The sequence below is a fragment of the Rhincodon typus genome, chromosome 32 (genome assembly GCF_021869965.1).
Source record: "Rhincodon typus isolate 14 chromosome 32, sRhiTyp1.1, whole genome shotgun sequence".
In the NCBI taxonomy this organism is placed as follows: Eukaryota; Metazoa; Chordata; class Chondrichthyes; order Orectolobiformes; family Rhincodontidae; genus Rhincodon; species Rhincodon typus.
Genome location: NC_063363.1, coordinates 19276417 through 19304261, shown reverse-complemented (window position 1 = coordinate 19304261; position 27845 = coordinate 19276417). Strand labels below are relative to the sequence as shown.

The window sequence follows — 27845 nt, the reverse complement described above, 5'->3', positions numbered from 1 at the left end:
AAGAGACCCCGGGTGGAGGGGAGCCATGTTCGGCTCATACTGGCATTGCTGCCGCTGCCTCTTCCTTCACCCTCCATTCTGCAGGCTTTAAAGAAAAGAAAACAAAGAAAAAAGAAGAAAAAGGAAAGCTAGAAAGAAGGAAAAAAGATAAAATAAGTCAATGGGAGTGGATGAGCCCTGGGCTCAGCTCCCCTACTCCACTGCCATCTATAGTTAATGTTTGAAAAATTCTTAAATTTATCAATTATTGACCATGCCTCGTAAGTTCCAATAATAATAAATGTTGTCCATAAATTGTCTTAGAATCTGTAATCTCTCTTCAGTATCTCGGTCAGTCATATCTTGTTCTAAAAAATCTTTACTCTTTGTTTTTTTCTCAAGAAGGGTCCAGACCCAAAACGTCAGCTTTCCTGCTCCTCTGATGCTGCTTGGCCTGCTGTGTTCATCCAGCTGTACACCTTGTTATCTCAGATTCTCCAGCATCAGCAGTTCCTACTATCTCTTTTACTCCTTGTTTTGCTCCTTTCTGGTAAGGGTAATGCCAAAGCCATACCTTGCTTCTTCTTGGCTAAAGTGACCTGAGTCCACTTCTGCATCTCATACTTCCTTTGCTCATATGGATCCAATTCCAAAAAAAGCTGATAGATAATCACAATTCATAACCCTGCAGTAAGGATCAGCCATTTCACTTCAAAAGCCATTCAGAGATTTGTCTCTGATGGAAACAGGGACTACCTTCTGCTTTCTTCATCTTCCTACCCGAAGAAATTAAGGTTAGTCCTCCACTACCATGTTTGACAAACTGATATTCATATGTTGAATTAGGCAGCAAATGACCTTCAGAGATTTTCAAGGGTTTTAGCACAAACACCAGTTTCCACCTTTCTGCTATAAATAGTTTTCCTATCTAGAAATCACCCATCCATTGGGGAAAAACTCAGCTCTTGTAAATATTTTGAATTAACTTGTTCAGACGTGATATGACACATCTCTGGTGCAGGTAGAACTCAAACCTGGACCTTCTCACCTTGAGGCAGAGACACTACCACTATGTCACAAAGAGCCCCTAAAAAATGCAACTCTTAAATACAAAGTCCAATGAACATTATTTAGTCTCAATCCATTCTGGAGTTGTTCTGGTTAATCTTAAAAGGTACCTAAATTTCTAAGACTGACATTATCTCCAAGTTGATCATCCTGAATTGGTGTTGACTCATTGACCTCACGCCTGAATACTCATTGTGCTGTGGATCTGTTTTAACCCACATCTTATGCACCCTAATATGGTCAACGATGTCAATTTCTGCTCTTTTACTGATTGGTGGACTTTTCAAAGGTTAACATTGACATCGTGGAGTCTACCTAATCTGATTGTTTGAGAGGAATCTCCAGTGCTACCTTACAAAACTGTTCAACTTTGGACTGTGGTTTCTGTCTGCATAACAAATTTGAATGCCTGTTCCAAAATAAATCTTCCTTGGATTGCAAAGAATCAGACCACTTCTCATCTGTCATACTGAATACTATGCTTTCTCTAAGTGATAGATCTTTTCAAGCTTCATACCCATAATATCCTACTTGGTGATTAAATCCATTAACAAGTCTTCTATTGATTTTTCCAAAGCTGAGATTACTGATTGAATCTTGCCTATTCTGTAAGTACTTTCTTTTAGAACTATTGGATCTACAACATATACAACACATTGACTTGGTGTCATTGCTCCTTTGCATGTTAGCCTAAATAAAGTAGTGAAACTGTCAATCTCTGAGCTTCCCCTTTTGACCTCATCGCGGGTCCCCTATTGATCTCCATCACACTCAGCAAATCTTAGCCACAGCCGTGTTGCGCTGTAGTTCCAATGGTCAGAAGACTGTGCCAACATGGCAGCGGAGTGGGGCTTCCGTGCTGGAGCTCGTCCACCATGATCAATCTCTTTTCTTTTTTCTTGTGCATTTCTTCTAAACTTTTAACTGTTTAAACTTACCCAGCGGGAAATGGAAGAGACGACTCCTGGACGGAGGCTGTCATGGGGAGGCAAGTCCCAACCCAGAGGCTGTCACAGAGAGATGAGTCCCAGAGTGGAAGCCATTGCAGGGAGGCGAGTCCCGGACTAGAGGCTGTCGCGGGGGCGAGGCGAGTCCCGGACTAGAGGCTGTCGCGGGAGGGAGGCGAGTCCCGGACTAGAGGCTTTCGCAGGGGGGATGGTGAGTCCAAGACGAGAGGCTGTTGCAGGGTGGAGGGTGAGTACCAGACTAGAGGTTATCGTGGCGGGGGAGAGGTCCTTTGCAGACTGAAGGTGAGGCCTCAAGTTTTGAAGCCTGGCGCTGTCTGGAAACTAGATGCTGGCACAGACTGGGGTAAAAGGACTGTAAATCAAGTTCTTTTTTCCCTTTCTATTTTCTGCTGGAGTTTCGTTTATTATTCTTTCAAATTTAAACCAAATCCTTACGTATCTATACCTCAGCACCTTGTACCTAAGATGGTGCCATAAGTGGTGACATTACAAACTTTTCACTGCACTCATTCGAGTGCAAGTGATGATAAAGCTAATTCAATTCAAATGACTGTACTAATATCAAGATCTTTGTCCTACCATCCTTTTGGACTACTGTACCTTATTGACCTGGATAAGTCCTGCATTTTCCCTTTTAGATGAAAGTTCATAACATTAATGTATGAATTGTATTCTAAAGTGGAGGAAAATAGATTTCAGTTCTTTAGCGGTCAGCAAAACGTTTTGAACATTGAGTTATAAAAACAGCATTTCCAAGTAATCATTTGCCTTTATATAAATGAACAGTAAGTTACCTAGGGAGGTAATTGCCGTGGTGTTTACTGACTTCAGTTTTATGACTCAGAGGGGGAGAAAAATAAGGGAGCACAAAAGCAAAATCATTCAGACAGAGCAATTTCATTTGGACAGAAAAGGACTTCTTAGCAGGTGCTATTATTAGCAGCGTCAGGTTGGGGATTAAAATCCTGAGTTGCTTAGAAAATAGCCAGAAACAGAAGTCTGTGGAAATGCCAGAGAGGAAGTCTGTGGAAGGCATGAGGTTCAGGAACCCATGTTAAATAATAAGTAAACTGAGTAAACTGTACGTTTAAGAGCCTCAGATTAACTAAAGAAAATAGCACCGACTGAATGCAGTACTTTGACAAAAAGAAAAATCATTCCAGCTGAACAAGGTGCTTTATCATAGAGCGAGGTGTAACTCTTCACTGAGGTTTGACTGTCTGTAATCCTAAAATGTACAGGTTAGGTGGATTGGCCAAGCTAAATTGCCCACAGTGCCGAAGGATGTGCAGGCCAGGCAGATGGGAAATTCAAAGTTATAGGGATTGGGTAGGGGGGGGTGGTTCTGGGTGGCATGCTCTTCAGAAGGTCAATGTGAACTTGATGAGCTGAATGGCCTGCATCCACACTGTGGAGATTCTATGATTCTATAAATCCAACCCAGCCAGTTACCATCTCATCAATCTACTCTTGATCATCAGTAAAATGATTGAAGGTATCATCAACAGTGCTATTAAGCAACATCTGCCCTGTGACGCCCAGTTTGGGCTCCGCCAGGGCCACTCAGCTCCTGACCTCATTATAGCCTTGGTTCAAACATGGACAAAAGAGTTGAATTCCAGAGGTGAGGTGAGAATGACAGACCTTGATATCAAAGCTGCATTTGACCAAGTGTGACATCAAGGAGCCCTGAAAACTTGAATCAATGGGTATCAGGGGCCATTTCTCTGCTGGGCAGAGTCATACCTGGCACAGAGGAAGATAGTTGTGGTTGTTATAAGTCAGTCATCTCAGCTCCAGGATATCTCTGTAGGAGTTCCTCAGGGTAGTGCCCTAGCCTCAACCATCTCCATCTGCTTCATTTGCGACCTTCCCTCCATCGTAAAGTCAGAAGTGAGAATGTTCACTGATGATTGCACAATGTTCAGTACCATTCATGACTCCTCAATTACTGAAGAAGTCCATGTTCAAATGCAACAAAATCTGGACAATATCCAGGCTTGGGTTGATAAGTGGCAAATAACATTCACGCTACACAATTACCAGGCAATGACCATCTCCAATAAGAGATGATCTAACCACCTGGTGTTACCATCACTGAATATCCTATTACCAACATCCTGAGGTTACCATTAACCAGAAACTCAACTGGACTTACCACATAAACATGGTGGCTACAAAAGCAGGTCTGAGGTGAGGAATACTGTAGCAAGTAATTCACCTCTTGACTCCCCAAAGCCTGAACATCACCTACAAGGGTACAAGTCAGGATTGTAATGGAATACTCCCTACTTGGCTGGATGGATGCATCTCCAAGAACACTCAATAAGCTTGAAACCATTCAGGACAATGCAACCTGCTAGACTGGCACCACATTAGCAAGTATCTACTCTCTCCACCACTGATGTTCAGTAGTAGCAGCGTGTACTATCTACAAGATACTCTGCAGAAATTAATCAGATAGTGCCTTCCAAACCCACAACCACTAGGACAAGGGCAGCAGATACATGGGAATACCACCACCTCCAAATTCCCCTCCAAGCCAAGCATCATTCTGACTTGGAAGTATATCATTGTTCCTTTACTGTCGCTGGGTCAAAATCCTGGAATTCTATCCCTAACAGCAATATGGGACAATCACAACGGCATATAGATCTCAGCAGTTCAAAAGCAGCTCACCACATCCTTTTCAAGGGCAGCTAGGGACAGGGAATAAATGCTGGCCCATCAGTGATGCCCACATTCTACGAGTGAAAATAAAATAATTCAGTGTTCAGAGAAACGCTGACTCGTGTTTTGACTTTGAAATCTTCCGAATTTCCATTTGTTCTTCAACGCCTTCCTACTCTTTTGCCCTATGTTTGATGTCTTCTGTGGTTCTTTCTCTGACCTTTAGAGTTTTCCTTTTTAGTTGTTGCCATGGGTTTTAATCACACTTCAAATTGTGTTCTGGACGTTTCTCTAGTTGCCAACACACTTTATCAAATGCTGTAAGTTAATAGTACAGTCAGAATAGTTAGATGTTTCCCCCTAGTTTCTCTGGGCTGTGAGTGTCTGTATACATAGGCCTGAGACTGTTGACTTCTTACCCTTAGGTAAGGTTCTTCCAGTCCTCATGAACTCATCCGTATATCATGGGTTACTAAATAAAGGTCCAGTGTAGTATATAAGATCTCTCTCATTACATGCTTCCTCTTGTCTAATGTCTTCTCTTGCTCACTCAAACTGAAGTCAGAATTACATCACCATTACTCGATCATCATTTGAAAACATCATTATACTTTGAAATAGTGTGGAGTTGTTTTGGCAGGAGGAATAAGAAGTTCACAAGCTCCTTGAAAAATGAGTGCTCTAATAGGTTAAAAGGGCAGATGTACCAATACACAATCATTAAAAAGTAGCAACATCAGTTTATAAAGAAAGCACTTGGTTTCTTTCTAGTGTGATAGAATCAAAAAGCAGATATATTATTCCAAAATTTTATACAAGACTTTAGAAGACAGTTGTATGTTAAAATATTTCTTTTGACTTAAGGTAAAAAAAAATTGCCCTGAGGATGGTGGGCTCACATTAAATCCTTTGACTGGTGGCAAGCCCATGTGATCTGGTTAACATGGGATAGAAGTTCAGGCCAAAACCTGTTGAAAATCAAGTAACAGGTTTTCTACATCAATACAAAAGACAAGCAATTATTATACTACAGACACACATTGACAGGGATACAGAAAAGCAGCAAAAAATGGTTTGCTTTTTCTTTGTGTTGGGCACAATGTAAGATGAGGCTGTTGCTTTTTCAAAGAGATACACCTTTTGGCAACTTAAGGATCAAGGTTCACTGACTATCGTCCAGGAACAAGGTTCACTGGAGTGGACCTTGTTGCTGGAAGATGGTCAGGGACACATAAAAGACAGAGTGGAACAACTATCAAGAGGAGTGAGGAAGAACAGTGATTGCTGACAAGTCAGGAGAATTTTGGAATGTAATTTTCAAGGCTACAAAGCTGTTGGGAATATGGCATAAAATAAAATTACATTAAAGTATTTTGATTGTGTTAGTTTGAGGAATGTACCTTTTCTTAGACTGTTATCTTAGCTGTGTTTTAAGTAGTGTTTAATTTGTGTTGCATTTAGAGTGTTAGAGTATAAGTCCTCTTTCACATCCTGTACTTCTGTACTTGTCCCAAATTATGTTCTTTATCTTTATATTATCATCCAGTTTTTTGTTTGATCTCTTCTCTATTCCACCTTATCATAGACCTTTTCTTTTTTGCTCTCCCTCTCCCCACTCTTTCTGTCTCTGTACATGCTTAAGACCAGTTACATCATCAGCAGTTTCTAGTTGTGATGAAGGGTCATTCACCTGAAATGTAATTGCTGTTTCTCCCTGCAAAATGTTTCTGTTTTATTTCAGATTTCCAGTATCCACAGTATTTTACATTTTTACTCATTAGCTGTGTTATAGAATTGGTGCATTCACAAAATGCCACCCCACTTTTCTAGCAAGAACTTCAATCTAAATTCTGGGATATATACAAAAAAAAGCACACTGGAGGTTGAGTCAATGATGAATTTATCCAATAGAGGAATTATGAGGTATTGTTTTGGCATGACTTTGCCTTTTGGATGCGCTGTCCACGAGGTAAATAGAAGTTGGGGGAGACTTCCTGGTTTGCTGTACTACGTCTTAACCACTTAAAGTCGTGGCAGAATGTCTGTCATTCAGCAAAAGGATTGGTGACTGCTTGAAATGGTCTTCCATTATTCCAGTGCAATGATGACTTGAACCACAAACACAAGAAGAAATAATATGCAATAGAGCTGGAGGTGGAAAACTGGAGAGTAGCTTATTGATGCCTGGGATTGCATGACTATTTGTATGATTTATGTCAGCCTCAGATAGTGCTGACAGCTTTACAGAGCAACACCTTACCATCCTGACATTTAAGATTTGACGTTAACTTCCACATCAGACCTATTCTCTTGTAGCATCACAGCACACAGCACAATGACTAGCAATAAATTTCAGCTGCATTTTTCAAATTATTGTTTCAGATTTTTCACGACACTTAGAATAATTCGGATAATTGCATGTTACAAGGTACAATAAATCATGGATTTTGACTCAATTAATGCCTCCGTTCAGGGCAGCTTTAATTTCTGCTGGAAGATTTGATAGTTATGGGAGCTGGAATAATGTCAGCCACAATTTATTGAGCTCTTCTTTGTTAAGGCAATAGCAAATGCCAAATATTGCTGACTGAAATCATATGGATCAATTCTTTTTAAAATTCATTGTCATCTTTTGTTATTAAACCCAGAACCAAACAGTGCAATATTTCTGTGTTGTAAAGGAAAACAGAAATAACTAAAACGGAGGTGAGAACAAAAAAACAATTGAAGACTACTGATTCTCACATTCTGCTCACTTCAATATAAGGATTAGGAAGACTCAAAATTTTAACTCTGCTTCTCCAAGATGCGCTTGTTTTTCCAGCATTGTTTCTATTCTTTCCCAACACAACCTTGTATTTCAATAGGATTACTTCTCGTTCTTCAGTTCTTGTTGAGACAAAATCCCATCTTCTCACTGAGGACACCCTTCATTGTGTCATGTGATACCATACCATGCTAAATGAGCTATGTCCAGATCAGAGTTTGCAGTTGAAAACTGGGCAACCATGATGTGCTCTGGACTATCAGTTTTAGCAAAACTGTGTCCCACCACAATCTGTAATGTTACAGGTCTGGCATTTCCCTCATTCTACTGAAACCCCAAAGCCAGGGGATTAACCTTGTATCAATGAACGTGCCAAGAATAGTAGCTGATGTATTTAAAAATGAAGGGCTAACTTGGCCAAGATTTAACTAAATGACAGAAGTAGCATTCTAAACGCATAACAAAGAGATCTCACAATGAACAGATCAATCAAAGTTCTGCAGTCTTACAATATCTAACCATGAATAGAGGTAGACAATTCAACAACCTCTGGGAGGTGAAATTTCCCTGAACATCCCTTTCCTTAACAATGGAGTCAGTCAAAAGTCACACAACGCTCGGTTATAGTCCAACAAGTTTATTTGAAATCACAAGCTTTCGGAGCACTGCTCCTTTGTTGGGTGGAGTGAAGTCACTTCACCTGATGAAGGACTGGCGTTCTGAAAGCTTGCGAGTTCAAACAAACCCGTTGGAGTATAACCTGTGTCATGTGACTTCTGACTTTGTCTGCCACAGTCCAACACCGGCATCTCCACATCATCTCAATGATGAAAGGTAGGCGAAAGCTCCTGTAACCATCTTCAGCTGTATGTCCCTAATGGATGATGTAACTAGGCCTTCTCAACCATCACAGATACCAGTCGGTGAGTAATTCACTCACTTCATTATACCAGGGAATGATTGAGCAACAGCAAAGGAAAAGACTATGGTAGTTGTGCCCAAGTGTGGTGCTCAAAGTGCACCTCCAGCAAAGTTTTCCTGGTATCAATAGAACACTGGCATTTGTATCACAGAGTGAAAACTTGCCCATGTTTGTCCTGTCCATGAAAGGCAGGACAAATACAATCTGCCCAATTATTGCCTCCCCTCCTCCCATTATCTTATTCTTAATTACGAGCAAAGTGATGGAAGGTGTCATTGACCTGGCTATCAAGGGGCATTAGAACAGCAATAACGTGTTCACTGACAATTTGGTTCCTGGTTCAAATGGGAAACAAATGGCTGCACTGAAGAGGTGAGCAAATAGTGACTGTCTGATATAAAGTCAGCATTGTGGCTGAGAGTGGCATGAAGGAGCTCTGGTAAAAATAAGGCAATGAAAATCAGAGGGAAAGCTTTACTCTCATTGAAGTCAGGCAAAGAAAGTAGATGTAGTTAGAGATAAATCATCTCAAACTCATATATTGCATCATGAGTTCCTATAACTAGTATCCTAGTTCCAACCACTTTCAGCTGCTTCTTCGATGACTTACTTTCCATCATAAGATCAGAATTGGAGATATTTGGTGAAGATTGCAGTGTTCAGTATCATTTCTGTTTTTTCAGATACTGAAGCAGTCCATGTTCATATGCTGCAAGACAATGAACAACATTCAGTTAACTGCCAAGCTACGTTTAAATTTTAAATCAGACAAGTTTCAGCTTCTATATCCATAAATTAACCACCCGGCTCATCTAGAGATTCCTGCAGTTCCACACTTTATAAGATAGACCTGTAGCAGTGCATGGCACTGAGCGTGGATCTCAAGATGCAGCGAGAACAGCTGTCTGAGGACAGTTATAATCATGAAAATATCTGTAATCCTGAGTGGATTCAAAACAAGCAGCATGAAACTTTGATGGATGGCCATTTTATATAATGTTTTATACTATATATATTAATGCAGCAATATATTTTACATTGACTCATAATGTTGTAGTGGCCTCGAAAGAGGCCATTCAGCCCAGTAAGTTCTTGTAGACTCTCTGTTGAGCAGTCCAGTAGACATACTCCCTGCTCTGTAATTCTGAAAATTTATATTCCCTCATGTGCAACTCTAATACTATTTTGAAGCTATAAGTTGTTTCCACTTCCTTTACCCTCATGGGCAGTGAGTTTTAGGTCATTAACACTCACAACTTAAAAAATGTTCTAGGTATGGAGCTGGAGGAACACAGCTGGCCAGGCAGCATCAGAGGAGCAGGAAAGCTGATGTTTCGGGTCGGGACCCTTTTTTGAAGAAGGGTCCAGACCCGAAATGTCAGCTTTCCTGCTCCTCTGATGCTGCCTGGCCTGCTGTGTTCATCCAGCTCCATACCTTGTTATCTTAGACTCCAGCATCGGTAGTTCCTACTATCTCTTAAAAAATGTTCTTCCTCACCTCCCTGCAGCATCTTTTACACAAAAACCTAAATCTACTCTCTTTCTCTGTTTGTTCTAGTGCCTGATGTGGAGCGACATGATAGGAATGGAACAGCTAACTATCCTGCTGGATAGCAAATTAGGTGTAAAAGATTAAATATAAAAATTAAAATTGAATGTTTCATACCATGTCTTGGTCTAAACAACTTGAAAAATGTCTTCATATGGCTTCAGATAAATGTTTCAATGTTAGGGAAAAAGGACCAAAAAAAAAGCCCTAAAGAGAAAAGAGCCTGAATCAGGTGTACTTCTATTCATTTCTGGATGTAACAATTTGGAAAATTTTCGAATCATGTACATTGATCTCCTTAGGGAAAGACTCTCCACCTATAGAAAGACAAAACATCCTTTTCCCCTATGATATTGCTATTGTTAGTGCCCTACTAAAAGCTGCCTGTAAGCATTTTTTTTATTATGTATCAAATGGTAAACATCCATGACAGTAATTATAGCAACAGAGCTATATCTGGTTGTTGAATGGGCTTTTAACATTGATGGCATCTAGGCCAAATACAGGCAGTCTAATACATTTTCTGAATAAAACCCTGATGAGAAAACTATTCCTTTGCGTTCTGACTTAGTCTGTAAATTTGAACTTCAAGATTCTAACGAATGTAATCCAAAGATAGAATTTGTCCACTTACTCAGCAGGGAGAAATGACTAAGCCTGAGTTTCCTATTGACCTTTTGGGTTTGCAGTGGGAGTCATGCATTCAAAATCAAGTTTTGAATACTTTACATAGATTCAGAAAGTATTCATGCTGCAGTCAGTACAAACAACTTGATTCATTTACAGATGTTTATTTAGCAGATGCTCCTTGATTGCAATTCAGCGTATATTTATGTACTGCAAAGGACAAATTTCCTTAGAAAGTTAAATTAATTTACATTGGCAAAGTTTATCTGCCTATAATTTTTACTCTCATAGCAACTACTCTTCCATTCAAACATGTTCTGCCAAATCATTTCTCAGAGTTCAACCAGACCTCTAATGTTCTCACTGATGCTTCATGTTGATATTAGATTATCACTACACTGTCGTTATTATCTTGTAGTGTCTGACATTGATCTATTCTTAATAAATGAAAGCCGTCTATTGAAAGTAGAGAGTTGATTAGTCATTAACCTCAAACTCTGACAAGAAGAATGACAAGATCAATATTACAAGTTGGTATGGTCAACGGAATCCAAGCACGCTAACGCTGGCTCTTGTCATACTCGCTAAATTATATTTTGATGGCTGAAGCTTGTCATGATGACATAAAATAAGGGCTATTAATCTTTCAAATCTCATTGACCAGATAAAAAAGACTTGGAGTTTGGAATTCAGAGAAAAATAGTTAAAAATGGCCGTCAAAGTCTTCAGTTCTGAAAGTAACCAAATTCATAGGAATATACAAAAAGAATGTCTAATGGCTATGACTGACTACCCTATCTGGAAAGGCTATCTAAGTAGTAATTACCTGAATAGTAAAATTCCTCATCTGGAGTGTATAGCTCATACAGATACCTTCAAATGTTTGCATAGGGATGAGACTTCTTAACTATATAAAGTTTAGAACATAGAACAGTACAGCACAAAAACAGGCCCATTGACCCATCATGACTGTGCTGACCATGATGCCATTCTTAATTAATCTCATCTGCCTGCACATAGTCCATATTCATCTATTCCTTTCTTGTTCAAGTGTCTGTCTAAGTATCTCTTCAACATTGCTATAATTTCTGCTTCTACCAACTTCCTTGGCAACATGTTCCAGGTACCTACTACACCCTCTGTAAAAAAAAAATTCCCTCATTCTTCTCCTTTAAACTTTTCCCTTCTCATCTTAAACCTATGTACTCCTAGTATTCAATATTTCCACCCCAAGAAAAGATTCTGACTATCCAACCTGTCTACACCTCTCATTATTTTATTCACTTCTATCAGGTTGCCCCTCAGCCTCCAATGCTCCAGTGAAAACAATCCATGTCTGTCCTACCTCTCCTTATAGCAACATCCTGGTAAATCTCTTTTACAGTCTCTCTAAAGCCTTCACATTCTTCCTATTGTGTGGTGACTAGAACTGCACATAATTCTTCAAATGTAGCGTAAGTACAGTTTTATACAGCTGCAACATGACTTGCCAACTTTGGTACTCAATGCGCTGACTGATGAAGGCAAGCATGTCGAACGCCTTCTGTACCACATGTATTGCCACTCTCTATATCAATGTTCCTAAGGATCCTGCCATTTACTGATTAAACTCAATCTTTCATTTCTCAGTCCAACTTTCCAACTGATCATTATCCTACTGTATCCTTTGACAACCTCCCTCACTATCCAAAACTCCGCCAATTTTCATATCATGTGCAAGTATACTAATCAGACCACCTACATTTTCATCCAGATCAAATATGTTACAAACAACACATGTCCCAATACTGATCTTCACGGAACAGCACTGATCACAGACCTCCAGTTAGAAAAACACACCTCCACAACTACCCTCTGTCTTCTATGACAAAGTCAATTTTGTATTCAAACTTGCTAACATGTGATCCAATCTTCTTGTCCAGCTTACACTGAGAGACCTTGTCAAATGCGTTAATGCAATCCATGCTGACAACATCCACTGCTCTACACCTTCATCACTTCCTCAAAAAAAACTCAATCAAATTCGTGAGACAAGACCTCCTCTGCAAAAAGCCATGCTGACTATCCCTAATAAGTCCATTCTTTTCCAAATGCGAGTAAGTTCTGTCCCTAAGAATCTTCTCCAATAATTTCCTTATCACTGATATAAGATTTACTGACCTATAATGTCCTGGATTATCCCTGTTGTCCTTCTTAAACAAAGGAACCACATTAGCTATTCTCCAGTCTTTTGGGACCTTGCCAGCAGCTAAAGAGGATACAAAGATCTCTGTCAAGGTCCCAGCAATCTCCTCCTGTGCCTCCTTCAGTATCCTGGGTTAAATCCCATCAGGCCCTGGGGACTTACCTACTTTAATGTTTTTCAACATACCCTAGAATATCAACATACCCCTCCCTAACCTTACCATCATCCACGTCCTTCCCCTTGGTGAATACCGATGCAAAGTATTCATTAAGGACCTGACCCATTTCCTCTGGCTCCACACATAAACTCCCTTGTTTGTCCTTGAATGGACCTACCCTTTCCATAGCTTTTCTCTTGCTCATTTTACGTACATATATATTTATATACATGAATGCTTTGGGATTCTCCTTAATCCTTCTTGCCAAGGGTGTTTCATAGGGCATGGTACCTTTTAGCCCACCTACTTCCTTGTTTATGTCACTTCCTGCAACCTTTATGTTTCTCAAGGGCCTTAACTGATTTTAGTTCCCTAAACCTGACATATTCTTCCATGTCAGATGTCAGTTTACCCTCAAACAACTGCTAACCAATCTAATTTCTCCAGTTCCTGCCTAATTCTATAATTAGCCTTCTGCCAGTTTAGCACTTTCACTCAAGGACCAGGTTTATCTTTATCCATAGCTATCTTAACTCTTACAGAATTATAGTCATTCTTCCCAAAACGCTTCCCCGTTCAAACTTTGATCAATTGGCCAGACACATTCCCCAATACAAGGTATAGTATGCCCTTCATCAATTGGCCTATCAATATATTGTTTCAAGAAACCCTCCTGGATGCACCTAACAAATTCTGTCCCATCCAAGCACCTGGCTCTAAGGGAGTCAAGTCAATATTGGGAAAGTTAAAATCACCCACTATGACAATCCTGTTGTTTTTACACCTTTCCATGATCTGCTTATGTATCTGTACCTCTGTCTCCTGAAGGCTATTGTGAGGCCTATTCAATAACTCCGTCATTGTGATTGCAGCTTTCTTATTCGCGAGTTCTACCCATATGGCCTTGCTGGATGAGCCCTCCAAGGTGTCTCTGGACAGCTGTGACATACTCTCTGATCAATAACGTAATCCCCCCACTCCTTCTACTCTCCTCTCTATCATACCTGATACACCTAAACCTTGGAATGTTGAGCTGCTAGGCCTGTCCTTCTCTCAACCAAGTTTATTTCATGGTGACAACATCGGAGTTCCATGTACTAATCCAGGCTCTAAACTTATCCACCCTATCTCTTAACTGCTGTACTCCTTGCATTAAAATGAATATACTTCAGACCGCCAGTCCCAACATTTTCATTAACCTGGCCCTGCATGTTCTTCTTATTAAACTGTATTACTGAAACAAAAACTTCAATGTAAAACTTGATATAAAAAGAGGATAATTGAACTCCCCATAGTTATCCATATCAAAGGAAAACAGGGAAACTCTGACAATGGATCATCAAAACACTTCGTAAAAATGAATTTTCCGCATTGTGGGCCAACAGTCAGATTTTTACCCAATGAAGCTTATTATGTTGTCAGGAAGATGTTAACAAATCAAAGTATTGCACTGGTACAATGGCTGACACAGACAAACCCATTCACAGGATTTCTTGGGATTACACACTGGAAGCAACATTTCAGTGGAGTTTCTGAGAGCATAACTGAAGACCATTGGCAGATAATTGAAGCAAAGCTGCTGTTTCATTTCCTCTCCCTGAAGAAGGTGGTTCCCAGTTCCTATGGAAACATCTATTGGAATGTCAAGGAAATCTGAAAATGTTCAATAACTGCAATGTTAATTATAACTGACACCCTCCAAGAAACCAACTAATCAAAATTGGCCTTGGGTTAAAATATTACGCTTCAAAGACAACTAATGGACTCCAAACTGTGTATCATTTTTTCAGTTTTTGAATGGGACACTACTTACTGTTAATTTTGTATGTGTGTGTTTGGGTGGGCCCCATAAACAGCATGAAGGTGAGATGCTGAATGGTGTATTTTTTAAAAAAAAAAAATTCTTTGGTCTTAGAAGTTAATACATTTGTTCTTTATTTAACTCAAGACAACCTTTTTGATTGGTTCCTGATTGCTCAACGCAAAAATATTTCATTACAATCTTAATTGGAGGGAGGTATAATCTCATGCAAAATGAACTTAGGCTTTTGTTTTGAGCAACTGGGAAGTTGGACAGACACATCTGATTCAATTCTTCTCACTTAGTTATTACAAATTTTAAAGAATAAATGTTGCCAGTCTTTACACTCTACAACTATTGTTAAAACACAACAGCCTTACCCTACTTTTTTTTTATCATCCACAGAATGTGGGAGTCACTGGCTCAGCAGCATTTATTTCCCATCCTTAAGATGATGTCAGTGAGCTGCTTTCTTGTGTTGCTGATGTCCTTGAAGCATAAGTACACCTTCAGGATTCTGAACCAGCAACAGTGAAAAACCAGCGACGTAGTTCAAGGTCAGGGTGGTATGTGACTTGAAGAGGGACTTGCAGCCAATGGTGTTCCTATGCATCTGCTGCCCCCGTCTTTCTTAATGGTAGAATTCAAAAGGTTAAGACAGTGCTATCTAAAGAATCTGAATGAGTTTCTGTTGTGCATCTTGCAGATGGCATACGCTCTGCCAAAGTGCATTGGTATTGAGGGAATTGAATGTTGAATGTGGTGGATGGGGTGCCAATCAAGCACACTGCTTTGTCTTGGTTGGTGTGAAGCTTTTTGAGTGTTGTTGGGGTTGCACCTATCCAGGTAAGTGGACAGTTCGCTGTTACATTTCTGAATGATGCCTTGTAGATCTTTGATAGTAATTAAGGCTGCAGTTATAGTGTAAATGTAGCATGAAACCAGACTCAGGAAGGCCTTGAATCCAGATTGAAGGGGAGTGAGACGGTCTGGAAGGAATATTGTATAAGGTAATGATTCTGAAAAGATTAATGATGGGTCTGCATTAAGCTTCACCTAATCTGATGTTGTCATGCAGTGTTTGGGGGTTTGAAGAGGAGTGTAACTCAAGATATTGATGGAGGCAAAATGACATCAGTGTATTCTGTTAGTCTTCAGACCAATGTTTAACCACCTAGTTAACTTTTAGCTGTAGCTGTCATGCAATAAATTGCATCTTGTTAAAACAAGTATCCCTTCTTATTAAGATTCATGAGTAATTCATCCTCTACTACTAGTGGCCAAACAGTTCCTTAGACCTGGTATAGAAAGAAGGATCAATGGCAGGACTCTACCCAATCATTACCAGTAACTGTTTGCTCCATCGTACATACAACATACTGATCGGTGGTGGGCATTTTTGCTGAAATACCATGTTCTAAGACAAAAGTAATGGGTGTTGCTACCTCTCCTGTTTCTGGGCCTCCTATTTCATGCCCCCGCCAGTTTAAATCACCCCCTTAACCAAATGGTCCAGGAACTCCCTACCTATGTCCGTGACACCACCCACGCCCTCCACCTCCTCCAGAACTTCCAATTCCCCGGTCCCCAACACCACATCTTTACCATGGACGTCCAGTCTCTCTACACCTGCATTCCCCATGCAGATGGCCTTAAGGCCCTCCGCTTCTTCCTGTCCCGCAGGCCCGACCAGTCCCCCTCCACTGATACCCTCATCCGCTTAGCCGAACTCGTCCTCACACTCAACAACTTCTCTTTCAATTCCTCCCACTTCCTACAGACAAAGGGGGTAGCCATGGGTACCTGCATGGGCCCAAGCTACGCCTGCCTCTTTGTAGGTTATGTAGAACAATCCCTCTTCCGTACCTACACCGGCCCTAAACCCCACCTCTTCCTCCGTTACATTGATGACTGTATCGGCGCCGCCTCGTGCTCCCACGAGGAGCTCGAACAGTTCATCCACTTCACTAACACCTTCCACCCCAACCTTAAGTTTACCTGGACCATCTCTAACACCTCTCTCCCCTTCCTGGACCTCTCTGTCTCCATATTGGGCAACCACCTAGAAACAGATATTCATTTCAAGCCCACCGACTCCCACAGCTACCTAGAATACTCCTCCTCCCACCCACCTTCCTACAAAAATGCTATCCCCTATTCCCAATTCCTTCGCCTCCGCCGCATCTGCTCCCAGGATGAGGCATTCCACTCCCGTACATCTCAGTTGTCCTCGTTTTTCAAGGACCGTAACTTCCCCTCGGCGGTCGAGAACGCCCTCAACCGTGTCTCCCACATCTCCCGCACCTCATCCCTCACACCCCGTCCACGCAATAAGAACCAAAAAAGAATCCCCCTCGTCCTCACGTACCACCCCACCAACCTCCGGATCCAACGCATCATCCTCCGACACTTCCGCCATCTGCAATCCGACCCCACCACCAAAGACATCTTTCCCTCCCCACCCTTATCTGCTTTCCGGAGGGACAACTCTCTCCGTGACTCCCTTGTCAGCTCCACACTCCCCTCCAGCTCCACCACACCCGGCACTTTTCCCTGTAACCGCAGGAAGTGCTACACCTGCCCCCATACCTCCTCCCTCACCCCCATCCCAGGCCCCAAGAAGACTTTCCACATCAAGCAGATGTTCACCTGCACATCTGCCAATGTGGTATACTGCATCCGCTGTACCCGGTGTGGCTTCCTCTACATCGGGGAAACCAAGCGGAGGCTCGGGGACCGCTTTGCAGAACACCTACGCTCGGTTCGCAATAAACAACTGCACCTCCCAGTCGCGAACCATTTCAACTCCCCCTCCCATTCCTCAGATGACATGTCCATCCTGGGCCTCCTGCAGTGCCACAACGATGCCACCCGAAGGTTGCAGGAACAGCAACGCATATTCCTGCAGCCCAATGGTATCAATGTGGATTTCACAAGTTTCAAAATCTCCCCTCCCCCTACCGCATCCCAAAACCAGTCAAGCTCATCCCTGCCTCCCTAACCTGTTCTTCCTCCCACCTATCCCCTCCTCCCACCTCAAGCCGCACCTCCATCTCCTACCGACCAACCTCATCCCGCCCCCTTGACCTGTCCATCCTCCCTGGACTGACCTATCCCCTTCCTAACTCCCTACCTACACTCACCTTTACTGGCTCCATCCCCGCCTCTTCGACCTGTTTGTTTCCTCTCCACCTATCCTCTCCTCTATCCCTCTTCTATCCGCCTCCCACTCTCTCCCTATTTATTTCTGAACCCCCTTCCCCTCCCTCTTTTCTGATGAAGGGTCTAGGCCCAAAACGTCAGCCTCTCTGCTCCTATGATGCTGCTTGGCCTGCTGTGTTCATCCAGCCCTGCACCTTGTTGTCTCGGATTCTCCAGCATCTGCAGTTCCTACTATCTCTGATTCAATTTCACCCTTAACCAATTGTTTTCTTTTTGTGTTAACTTTACTTTATGGTTGACATCATAACCTGAAGCTAATATATCTAAAAGCTAATTGCTCTTAATATTAAGCCAATTTTGACACAAGGATAGGCATTTTTAATTACTACCTGTTTTATATGTTACTTTCAACATTCTGATGTCGCATACATTTTCCGTGTTTCCTTACATGGTCTACATTTGGAGGTATATCAGCACCCATCTCCTTGAAAACCTTCCTCCTACATTTATTATTTTGTATCATATACTGACTGAAACATATTACATTACCTTGCAGATTTTTATTTGTACTTTTTACCTGCTGTGAACTCAATTGAAGTCTTTATTTCCAACACTCTGTGATGCAGAGATATTAATTTATAGCCATTTAATTTAGTTTTCAGAAATCTGCATTAAATTTGAGACTTGTATAATTCCTCACTACAATTTCTGTTAATTCAGACACAATAAATTAAGCTCAATCACCTCTTCTGTTCTGAGGAACTGTCATGTTGTACTCATTACATTAACTCACAAATGCTGCCAGACTTGCCAAGTTTTGTCAGCACTTTCCGTTCTTATTTCAGATTCTCTGCATCCACTGTTTTTTTTAATTTTTATTTTAGATTAAACATGTTGTTTTAGTTAATATACCAAGTATACAGTATATTTTATATTTTTCTTACCAAAACGCGATCAGCATCATTAACTCCATCAAGTGTATTTGTACAATGTTTTTCAATCATTTATCATACTTGCATTTACTTTTGTTACATGTATCTACAAATTTAGTTACATTTTCTCACAAATCAGAACGTCAGATTTACCATAATCTCATCAATCACATTTAATTCCTCCATTGTCACTCCTATAATTAGTAGTATTATTGCTAGACTATTAACCCAGAAATGCAGTTAATGTTATGGGGACCTGAGTTCAAATCCCACTATGACAGATAATGGAATGTGAATTCAGTAAAAGATACCTGGAATTAAGTATCTACTGATGACCACAAAACCATTATCGATTGTCGGAAAAACCCATCTGGCTCACTAATATCATTCAAGGAAGAAAATCTGTCATCTTCACTGGTGTAGCCTCATGTGAGTCCAGACCCACAATGGTGTGGTTGACTCTTAACTGCCCTCTGAAAAGGCCAAGCAAGCCACTCAGTTATACAAAGTCTCAAAGAAGTGAAACTGGATGGACTACATGACTTCGACCAAACATCTGACTAACATCTGGAGACTGGTGCCAAAGTTGGGACAGCTGTCCCACAGACTAGTCAAGGAACAACTTAACATAGATAGAAGCACAAATGGCCTGTTAATCTGCCATTCACTACACTCATGAATGAAATAAAAGCAAGATACTGCAGATGTTGAAAATCTGAAAGAAATCACGGAAAATGCTAGAGAAACTCAACAGGCCTGGTGGCATCTGTGGAGAGAAAAACAGGGTTAATGTCTTGAGTTTAATATCACTCTTCCTCGGAATTGTTAGAAGTACCATCATTAGAAAAGATACCCAAAGCATTGCTGGGAAAAAATTCTGATACTATTGACTGACACAAGTTTTAACAGGGCCTGCTTGTATCAATGGATATATGTCTGAATTTAAGTTTGACACAGGGTCAAGTGACACTATTCTATTAGATTGAATACCATATGGCTGAAGAAACAGGTTATAGCCTACACGGCTGAAACTTAGTGGTTCAAATGAAATAACTCTCAGCATTAAAGGTATGCTATAAATGACACTGTATAACAAAGAGCATAAGAACGTGGAAAATGCATGTATTTATGTTAATAACAGAACTAGCAAAGTTAGCAAGAAGATTCAGGTGAGGAGGAGGAGGAATGAGCAGTGCAACTCACAGGAGCTAATTGATAATTTTTTTACTGAGCGTTCTTTTACAGTAAAACAATATGATGAACAAGTTTATTCCAGCCAATTTGGCTTTGATGTATGATTATGAGGTGCCACAAGTTCAAAAGCAACATTTCAATCCCTGGGCTTCCACAAAAAAGATTGGTACCATAAACAGAATCGCTGATAAAGTAAGCAGAAATCCTCCAGCAATATGACAAAGCATGTGAAAGCTTTTGCTTCACCAGGAAGACATCCATAGAGGGTGCTTAAAGATGTCCAAACTGCTCAGCAAGTTTAGGTATAGCGTTTACATATTTCAACTTGCAGATATCAGCAGATTAAGAATGAAGATTTTCTTGCATGAAATGAAGATGAGATGCATATAGCTCTGTCCATGGATTTAGGGCACTTTTAAGAAGAAAATGCCTGGCTCAGAAATCCTAGAATAAAAGGAAACACTTGTTTCTACAGAGCTGACAGCTTCTATATATGGGCATTTATGAGGTTAAAGGCTCCCTAAATGGGTACCTGAATTAGCAGTGTAGAATTCTTTGGTAAAGAAAATTCAATGCATGAAGGATCCTCCAGAAAAGGTAATGGGCAAACTATTGGGTTTAGAAGGAACAACATCATGTGCAAAGGACAACCAAGATCCTCCAGTGGAGAAATTAACTAAAGACCATTAAAGGTTAGGAACAGAATCAAGAAAAATTGTGAAACTTCCCAAATCCCCCTTGAATTTAAAGAGTCAGAGACTTGAAGGGGAGGAGTGGCAGATTAATGGTTAATGGGAAATGTAAATTTAGTTATACACTTGAATGTGCAAATTTTAAGTATTTCAAAAAGTTTGGGAAATCTTTCATAGAAGACAATGGTTGTGAAAGGGTTAATGTCAAGATTGCGCTAAACTCCATCCAATCAGAGTCTTCAATTGGGCAAAGAAAATCCTATCTCAAGATCCTAATGAGAAAGTATGTCTCCAAATGTCTCTTTGATAGTCTTGGTCCTAGTTGACATGTTTACCTAATCAAGGCAATTTGTAATATGAGATAGTGATGGGGTTGGTGGCTGCAAACAGAAATGTGGAGTTAAGGCTGTAGTCATATTACCAATGGTTTTAATGAATGGCAGAGGAGGTTCAAGGAGCCAGATACTCACTCCTGTTTACTTGCACTCTTCATTCAGTAAAGAGATCTATCTACCTGATAAAAAATGTGTGCTAGTGACATGTTTTCTGCGGTTAGATAACATGTATATTTTTTGAGAGAGACTCCCATAAGAGACATGGCAGATATCAGTTAGAAATGCAGACAGATGAGAATTGATGGTTGCACACACAATTTAAACAAAACGTAGCCAAAAGAATAACAGCATCTATGTGTGTCATATGGTAAACATGACCAGAGAGGAGAGATAAAGAAAGAAGCACTATCTACGTTGATAAGGAAAAGCTGGACATATGGCTGGAAGAAGTAAGGAGAAGTAGAAGTTGATTGTTTGAAGTAAATAGAATTTGGTTTCATGATATCTATGCAGACTTTGATGCCATTCCCGCTACACAGGACTGTGTCTTTCATCTCACAGCAATAGTTACAAAATATATATACTCAAGGTCAGTTATCATGCTCCTTGTATGAAAAACCCAAAAGATTGTTAGACTTCGTCCTATTGTAGAAATAACACTGTCTGTTTGCTAAGAAAAAACAAAATAAAATACTGCAGATTTGGGAAACTTGAAATAAAAGTAGAAAATGCTGAAATAATCAGCACTAGGGTGGCATCTGGGGAGAGAAGCAGAGTTAATATTTTCAGATTGGTGACCAAATTGCACCCACAGGCAAGGGAATGAGTCTACAGGAGACTGACTTTCAAATGACCCTTAGCCCCTTCCCAATTCTTAAAATGAGGAAGAACCCAGGATGCTTGGAGATGTGGATTGGTGCTTGGGAAGTTGGAGGACCCTGTGGAAGCAGAAGATGTGCCACCTTATTTTGAGAGCAGACAGGTCTTTGGCTTAACATCTCATTCAAAGGACTGCATCTAGATCACAGGTCAAAAGCACTAGAGTGGGATCGAAGGATGAACTTGTTACTTCCTGCAAGGCTTACACACAGAATCACTTTGCAATACTGATTGCCAATGGAGAATGCACAGGCTAGACTGGTCAAAATGTGACCCCTTCTGCATGAACAAGCTATTATTGCTGCTTGTAGGTCCAGATTCTTTGTTACAAACTATGAATAAATGTGCCCAATGTTTTCAACTCTGAAAAAGACAGAATTGTTATATCCTTAACTCTTCAATCAGTTTGGCTGGGATTGTAATGGCTTCATGTGAGAGACTAATACAGGTTGCCCCTTGTCTCTCATTTGAACATACACTCATCACAATAATTAGGCACTGAGCTCTACTCACACCATTCCAATGGTGGCATCATGACAATGTTGTGATTACTGAATGAGTTATTATAATCAAGATTGTTTAATTAAAGTGGCAATGCTTCAGTAATCATAGCTCTTAGAAACAGTACTAAGTACTTCCAGCTAAACATGAATTGCAATCCAGAAAAATCAAGTTTATCACCAGCTCAACTCATGAACGGTAAAGTTGCTAATTTGATATTTAAAAAAGGCTGGTGTTGTGTACTTAAGTTCCAATGGGGCTTATTTTTTTCTGGATAATGTTCTTGCAAATATTGCACAGTGACTCAAATTCTGCTCATCTGAAACAAATCATCCAAAGTGTTCTGTTCAGGTGATAATTATTTTCTGAGTAATTGTGCCTTCTGTCTCCCCACATGCTTGTACTGACTCACTTTTAAGAGATTTTTTCAGAAACAAAAACTGAAGAGACTGATAAACAATGAAACTTATTTCTTGCCTTTAGCTGGTACTTTATACATTCAGGTATGATGTGTTGATTTTAATAGTTGATGTGGAGGTGTTCTAACAAACTTAAAAGTACATCAGTCAAATGGATAAATAAATAATCCATGTCATTTCGAGGGGAAACATTTCACTGCTAAGTCATGTTTTGAACTGGTTGCTCTTGCTCAATGGTTGTTCAGAATGTCTAAGACTTCCAAAAAGTTAATTTCAGACTCAGTTCTTGTTTAGATAAACTACACCCTTAGATAATTCATCGCTAGATGAAATTTCTCAAAGAGAAAAAGACAATGTCTTGAAATACAACTAGAATTAGTTCATGGCAATACAGGGCGTTCTGCTAATAACACCATAGTTGTGTTCCTGTGCAACATTGCATTATAGAGAATTGCACTACTGAAATAACAGAGCCTATGTGAAAAGCAGGGTTAGAGGCAAATCACCAAAAAAAATTACTCAAAATCATTCAAAAATCACTTAAAAGACTAATACAAAAGATAGCACCGTTTGAATAAATGTTTGATTCATATCTAATAATGAAATAAAAGTAAATTTAACAACCTTACTTTGAAAAAATGTCAAGATGACTAAATGGAGGAGGAGGGTTTGAAGTTGCTCAGTTGTTAATGCAGGGGCTGAGGTCGATGTCATCATCATCGCCTTCAGGTGCAGTTGTGGTTGCAGGGTTAGGGCGAAAAGTAATTAATCCAGAAGTGGATGGCTGTGGCTCATTGTCTTCTGACTGTTTCTTGGGGTTGGCTTAAAAAAGACATCCAATTTTTGCAGCTTTGCCCCTTTTCTTCTTTCATGAAGAAGCTGTTCAAAGGGTGCCAAATAAGATCTTATTGCACGAACTGCTACCTTGCTGCGTTCTGCATTGTAATCATTGTCCTCGAAGAGCAGCAACTGCTTCTCAATTACCCTCAGGATAGAAGACAAAACAGAAGTGGAAAGCTCTCATGATGCTGCATCCTGGACTTTATCTTCTTCATCTTCAGTTTCCACTTCCCCCTCAGTGACAAGTTGTTGTAGATCAGCTGTAGAGATGTCTTCACAATGGGACTCAAGCATCTTCAACATCCTTCTTCAAGTTCAACTTGCTTTGCAAGATCAACACAATGTTCTTTGATTCTTGGGAACTCCTCTGACGGATCAAAGCCTTTAAAATCTTTAAAAAAAATCTGGGAGAAGCTTCCTCCAATCTGCATGCAAGCAGTCCTTACTGACATCACCCCAGGCCTCCATGATAATGTCAATTACATTCTTGATGTTATATCTCTCCCAAAATTGAAGAATGCTGGACAAAGCCTGCAAGATGATCATATTATGTTTGCATCCTCCTCAGCGCACTGATGGAATTGTGTTATAGCCAACACAAGTTTGCGTTTTAGAAATATTGTTCCCCCATTCATCAATCGTGTTATAGCCAATTCAAGTTGACCGAACACACGTTATAGGAGAACCTCCTGTGGATATTTTGGGATGAAATTCAAGCATCGCGGTGAGTCGGCTGAGTAGTAAAATTTTGCCAAAAGGAAAATCAAGTAGTCGCCGATTTACCATTACTCATTTTAGTTCCTCACAAACGTTGTATTTTATTTCTTTGTTTCACAAATTTCTCAACAGCTAACTTCAACAGAAAGAACAAAGGAGTGAAAATTTCTCAGGTTACTGAAAATGCTTATGTTCAGTATTTCGACTACAACTCTAAACATTGCAAGTAATGACCAGAGGGATTAGTTTCCTATTACACTACCAACTTTGCAAAGACTGGATCCTTTTTGTTTTTGGTAGCTATGGACTGCAAAAAAAAAATATTGCTTTAAACCAAGGAAGCTGTATAAAGACAGAAATTAGAGTCATAGTCATAGTCATAGAGCTATACAGCATAGAAATAGAACCTTCAATCTAACTTGGCCATGCCAACCAGATACCCTAAATTAATCTAGTCCCATTTGTCACTATTTGGCTTATATTCACTCTAAACCCTTTCTATCCATATACCCATCCAGGTGCCTTTTAAATGTTGCAATTGTACTAGCCTCCACCACTTCTTCTGGCATCTCATTCCATACATGCACCACCCTCTGCAAGAAAACATCGCTCCTTAGGTCACTTTTAAATCTATTCCCTCTCATCTTAAACCTATACCTTCTATTTTTGGACACTGCTACCCTGGGGAAAAGAGCTTGGCTATTCACCTTATCTTTGCCTCTCTTGATTGCTGGAGAAACTTGGCATTTGTGGAGATAAAGCAGAGTTAACATTTCAAGTTTGATGACCAGTGGAATTCTGAAGAAGGTTAACTGGACTCAATTTTTAACTCTTGTTTCTCTCTCCCCAGAAGATGCCAGACCTGCTGAGTTTCTCCTGCAATTTCTGTTTTTGTTTCAGATTTTCAGTACCTGCAGCTCATTATTTTGTTAAATGGTGCAAAATGATGTTCATATTCATATTAACTGGAGCACATTGTGAATTATATACAATGATGCATTTTTTTCCAGAATAATCTCAGCAAATACCACAAAGCCAATGTGTTCTGATCTGAGAGAAAATTGCTTGACCACAACATTCTGTTTTAACTCTTAACCTGGTGATCATGGCTTATGTGGCAGTATAATAAAGAACTACACAGCCTGCAAAGAGAAAGCCCCAAAACAAATCTGTGTCTCTTGTCTGTGTGGAGGTATTTGAAAGTCACTAGTAAAAGCCAGCTGTCTGCCACGCAGTTTTTTTCTCTTCAAACCCCCTATTGGAGATGATTAAAGTTCTTTAAAGATGGGGGAGGGATGATTTCTCAATCAGCATGGATGTGCAAATAACCAGTGTCAATAGCAAAGAATTAAAAAGGAATTGAAGCGAAGAGAAATAAATAATTTCAGTGAATATTGTGGTCCAGACTGGAGCTATCAAACTGAGTTTCCCCCATCTGATTTAAAAGTGAGTCAGAAACATGTTGCAAAGTGTGATTCAATTCTCCCTGCCATGGCTAATTAATTGATAGTGGGCGGGGACACAATCCAAGTAAGATCAACAGGTGGGCTCTGGAAGCTGGGGAGGTCAGCCAGAGGTTTTCCAAGTTGAAAGGAGCAGCGGCTTGCCATAGGTAATGAGAGAGAAGGTGCTATAAAATTTCAGACGTGAACTAAAAAATGCATTTTGCAGCCTGATAACTGTTCTGTATTGCTGGACTTTGCATGGTGGGGATTTTTGGAGAGGTGGAGGAGTTGGAGTAGCCCCCAGTAGGAAAACCTGTAGCTATTCCAGAGCCCAAGCAGGTTGGGTTGCCTGGAGTAGCTAACCAGGAAACTCTCCTACTGCTACCTCCAGTCATCAGGCGTATTGGAAGGATTTACATGGTGATGATCAACTTCTCTTTTGATTTGACGTTTTTTTTATTATTGTCATCTGTATACCTCGGTATAGTGAAAAGTTTTGTTTTGCATGCAGTACAGGCAGATCATACTATACAAAGTACATTGGAATATAGAACAGAGCAATGAATACAATGTCACATCTGCAGAGTGCGTGCACAGAGAATGAGATGAACATTAAATTTAAAATTTGGGACGTCTATTCAGAAGGGGATGCTGTTCTTGAATCTTTTTGTACATGTATACCAACTTTTACATCTTCTGCCCAACAGAAGAAGGTGGAAGAGAGTATAACCAGGGTGGGAGGAATCTTTCATTATGTTGGTTGCTTTCCCAAGGCAGCAGGAAGTGTAGATGGAGTCAATGGATGGAAGGCTGGTTTACATGATGGACTGGGCTGTGTTCACAATTCTGTAGTTTCTTGTGGTCTTGGGCAGAGCAGTTGCCAAACGATGTTCTGTTGCATCCAGATAGAATGCTTTGTATTGTGCATCTCTGAAAATTGGTAACAGTCCTTGTGGACATGCCAAATTTCCTTAGCCTCCTGAGGAAGTAGAGACGCTGTTGTTCTTTCTTCCAATTATAACACCACTACACCACCATCTCCCCTACATTAAACAAGCATTATTCTTGAAGCTTACTGCATTTGACATCATCTTAATCTTACCACGAATGGCCATGTTGTCATTGGATGTCCTTTAAACTTTTGGAAGCAGGTTTTCACAGACTTAAGATGACTTTGTGGATCTTTAGGACTGATGGGCAGGACTCGGACATGGTATCCCATTCTCATTTCCATTAACTTGAATTTTTCTAGCAAGGGAAGTGAAAGGCCATGATATACATTGGTGAGAAACCAGAATGCATCAGGGCTATTGATTTTACTGCTAAGGTCAAAGACACTCTACTTTTTGGCCATTGTAAGGGCCTATTTCCCAGTCTAGGATTTACTCGTTTAAAGAGTTGACGTAAACACTGTTAAAGGGTACGTTAAGTTTTAAGTGTCACATTTGAAGTTTTTTTTAAAAAATCCTTCACTGCTTAAGCATTAAAAGAAATGCAAAAGCTGTCAATGAGACTTAAAAAGAAATATTTGCTGAACTAGTGTGGTAACTGATACGTAATTTGGGAAGGCAAAAAACAATGTGGTCATGTAGTTCCAATAGAGTTCTTTACTAACGTTTAGCCAAGTGTTCCTATGATTATGATGATGCTAATGATGATGATGATGATATTATGAATGGTTGGCCAAGTTTCAAAAGTTAGATTTATCTCAAGTAGCCTCTGAGTTCCCAGTTTTACTAACTATTTAAAGATACTATTAAAGGATTAGCTGTCTTGGATACTACATCAAAGCTGTTTGTTTTTAAAGGAGATCAGCCATTTGAGGAGATTTGAAAGCATTGAATTAGTCTCACAAATGTTTTTCACTGTCATGTATGGATGACTGACAGCTGTAACATATTGTTTATTTTTCCATCTCCACATAACCCCTCTACTCTACCCTTGCCTTGATGAATACTGGATGAGTGGCTATGAAAGTAGCATGTGAGATATGAGAGGGCATCAGGGTGGGTTATGATTTGAGGGATCATTAGGGG

At 40.2% G+C, this 27845-nt stretch overlaps 1 long non-coding RNA gene across 1 annotated transcript in view; it reads right to left on the bottom strand.

The window, feature by feature from the left end:
- Positions 1–23544, bottom strand: part of LOC125486731 — a 44033-nt gene extending 20489 nt beyond the window's left edge. The window contains exons 1-2 of the long non-coding RNA XR_007265364.1: positions 23437–23544; positions 8985–9083 (exon numbers count right to left, since the gene is read on the bottom strand). This is a non-coding gene — a long non-coding RNA (uncharacterized LOC125486731). The remainder of the gene's footprint in view (positions 1–8984; positions 9084–23436) is intronic.
- Positions 23545–27845: the final 4301 nt, after the last annotated feature.